We start from the raw sequence: 3,262 nt of genomic DNA on the forward strand, positions 1-3,262 counted from the left end.
TTGATTATCTATGATTAATTATGGATATACTTCCTATCTTTACTACAGTATTAAAAATGAATTCCCTATAGGTAATATATATATATTCAAGTTTTTTGATATATTCCTTGATTTTAATTTAGAATATATGATGAAATTCAAATATTAAAAAAAACTCAGTCCGACTATGCTCACTCCAACTGTAAACCTTAATCCCGTTAGGATTTATTTTTAATCTGATGTATCCATTATATGTAAATATATATATATCTTTTTAAAAAAACTGATGATTATAGTTAATATTGGGTATGTATGCACTAGATGCTTTCATCAGTATTAACATTATTTGGGTGGACATTTACTTCATTCAAGATTATTCAAGTTCTATGCATTCTTCTTCTCTCGAGTCACTGGGATGACAATTATGAAAATAAATGTTAACTTTATCTAACACTCTCCCGACATACTATGCAGTGGCCATTTCTCCGCGGTTGTCCAAAAATGTATTTTGGTATTATTTGAATGTTGTACCTTTAAGGTTTACCAGGTCGTGAATTAAGTCAACCAAGCTCAAAATAGGTCTTACTTGCTAAAGTTCCTCGAGCTTTATCATGTATCCTGATATATTCTCGTAGCACTTTCCCAGAAATAAAGCACAACAATTAATGAAGGGTTCTACACATAAAATAGAGTCATTAAAAATAAATATACCCCAATGTGACTACCTTTTCTTTGGTTTCCTTCTATTAAGTGTTCCCGGCAGGTAACTATCAGTGCACGACAACATTCCTTGGATGTGAGTTTAACCACTTCTTCTTTCAATCCGTAGAGCTGGCTGTTTATATGTTTTAGGATCTATTTCTAGTAGAATTGCAAGTCGTTCTTAATGCTGTTATAATCAATATCGTCAAACTAGAGGTCAATATATTCTTCTTCTTCTGTAATCCGAACTTACTGACTTTCAACTTTGTTAGAATCTCTTCGAGTTACCGACGCAGAGAAACTTTTTTAGACTTCAAGATTGGAGAATATTTTCTTTCGCTTTTTTTTGAGAGCGATCAAATCTGCCCATGTAGCTCTTTCCATCTCCAACTCCCGCAACGTATAGTCCAGAATGAGTCTGCTGATATCGCTGATCTTTCTCTTCTGCTTGAGAAAAGGTTGTCTGTTTTCTATGATTTTGAACAACAATACTGCCGCATCTGAGGTTTTCCAGGGCATATCACCAAAGAGAAGCTCATAAAATATAATCCCAAGGCTCCATACATCGCATTTATAAGTGTAGTAATTTTTAGATAATACTTGTGGGGACATATAAATCGGGGACCCGACGAACGACTTTGCCATCAGACTCCTCGATGCTTTCAGGTCTGAGTCGAATTTTGCGAGCCCAAAATCTGCAATTTTGTACGTATTATTATGAATCAGGATGTTGGATGGTTTGATGTCACGATGCATCACATTGAACTTGCGCAGATATTAGAGGCCCTATGCGAGTTGGAAAATTATTTATTGGGAAATTGACTCAGAAATTCCTCCTTAAGAATCTCCGCTGAGGTTAGCAAGTTTTTCTCCTAAATCCGATCCATTACAAAATTCTGTAACAATATAAAAGCTATTATTGGACTGTTCTCGAGATACAGATGTTTCAATGCATTAATAGAGAGATATAAATATATTTTTTGACTTGTTGAGGATACCTTGATTGCATCGTAATACTTGACTACGTTTGGGTGTTCGAGTTTGCTGAGCAACGATATCTATTTGAGAATGTTTGCTTCATTGATTGGGTTAATCTCGATTTACTTGATTGCTACTTCTAGGTTGTCATGAAGACGTGTGCCTTTATAAACTTTACCGAATGCTCCTTGACCTAGACAGTATTTCTAACAAAATCTATAATCTCCAACCAGAGACCACTCAATAATCTAGGAAGATTCCATAATTTTAATAATTACAGTAAGAAAATATTTTCACTGCCAAATAATAATTTACACGATCACATATTAAATCATTTTATAAACTAAAATATTATTTATGCAATCCGAATATTCTCTCCTTGGCTATCAACAGTCACTCATTTCAGAAGCCCTCCTATGTTAGTCCTCTAAATCACCCTCTCCTCACTTCCAACCACTGGGCTGGAAGGTCCTAATTTTCGATACACCAAACCAACAGAGCCTTTCGGCCCAGTTTAAAGTCAAGGACCTTCGTTAGCGTAGTATCACCCTGTATATGAACATCACAGAGAAAAGAGAGCAGCTTCACGGGGTCACTGCCTTATACTTGATCCAGCCAACTATGGAAAATATAGCAATCATACTTAAAGATTTCGCAGATGATCTTTATAGTATAGTTAGGATTCATTTTTCCTCGGAACCATCATCCCACGTGATTTCGACTCTCGCCAAAACCATCGCAGAAAAACATCCTAAACAGCTTCACAAAATTCATAATGTTAGTTTCTCCTTCATAGGATATCAAGCAGTGGACAAATCTGTGGCACTGGTGACTAGTGAGACTGAGCTGGCCAATCTCTTGTGTCAATTCAAATAACAACCTGTATTTTTATTTCAAAAACAGTCAGATTTATTCGTCAGGTCGGTCAGACAGAAACTCGAAAGCTTTAGAGGTTCAACCCTATTTCCTGACTCAGGAGCCTATACTTGCTGTCTGGTTGTAAACAGAGATATCGATTACATACCTGTGATTCATCATGGTATAAGTTATTGCGCATTAATGGCCGATATCTTCGATATGGTGGGTTATAACAAAGTTAAAACTGGAGGGAAAAAGGAAGATATGTACGAGTTTGACAGCAGAGACGAGGTCTGGGTAGAAAAGAAGCATAACCTGATCAGCGACTTTCAACTAGACAAAGAAATAAACCGCATCAAAACTAGACTCGCCACGCTCAAAGAGAATATGGACTAATTCAGTGAACTTACTGAGAAAAATCGGAGACTCGACTGGCACTTGACGAAGGCCAACTAACTGATCAGGATCGGAGGTGAGAGGCAACTCAATAATTACTCGACGGTCGAGACTGATTTAATCGTTTTTAGAAAGCTCTCGAAGGAAAACAAGAGAATTATGGGGGAGTTACTGCAGTCAGCGGGCATGCCAAATGACAAGATCAGGTTACTGCTTATTTATATATTAACTTGTGATGACTTATCAAGCCTCGACGAGTTGGAAAAACTCGTAAACATCAGTAAATCTTCGTTTTATAAAATTGTAAAGGAAAAACGACTAAAGTAGCTAGCCCAGAAAGACGGAAGCA

The 3,262-nt window shown here is 36.6% G+C and overlaps 1 long non-coding RNA gene across 1 annotated transcript; it reads right to left on the reverse strand.

The window, feature by feature from the left end:
• Window positions 1–250: 250 nt before the first annotated feature.
• On the reverse strand, window positions 251–1,898 carry LOC148298940 (uncharacterized). Its single transcript, XR_015839136.1, has 3 exons — window positions 1,680–1,898; window positions 705–1,605; window positions 251–654 (listed from the first exon to the last, which is right to left on the reverse strand). It is a non-coding gene; the product is annotated as an uncharacterized LOC148298940 (long non-coding RNA).
• Window positions 1,899–3,262: the final 1,364 nt, after the last annotated feature.

This window comes from Brachycentrus maculatus, unplaced genomic scaffold (assembly GCF_059751285.1).
Source record: "Brachycentrus maculatus isolate JH-2025_06_01 unplaced genomic scaffold, ASM5975128v1 h1tg001486l, whole genome shotgun sequence".
NCBI lineage: Eukaryota > Metazoa > Arthropoda > Insecta > Trichoptera > Brachycentridae > Brachycentrus > Brachycentrus maculatus.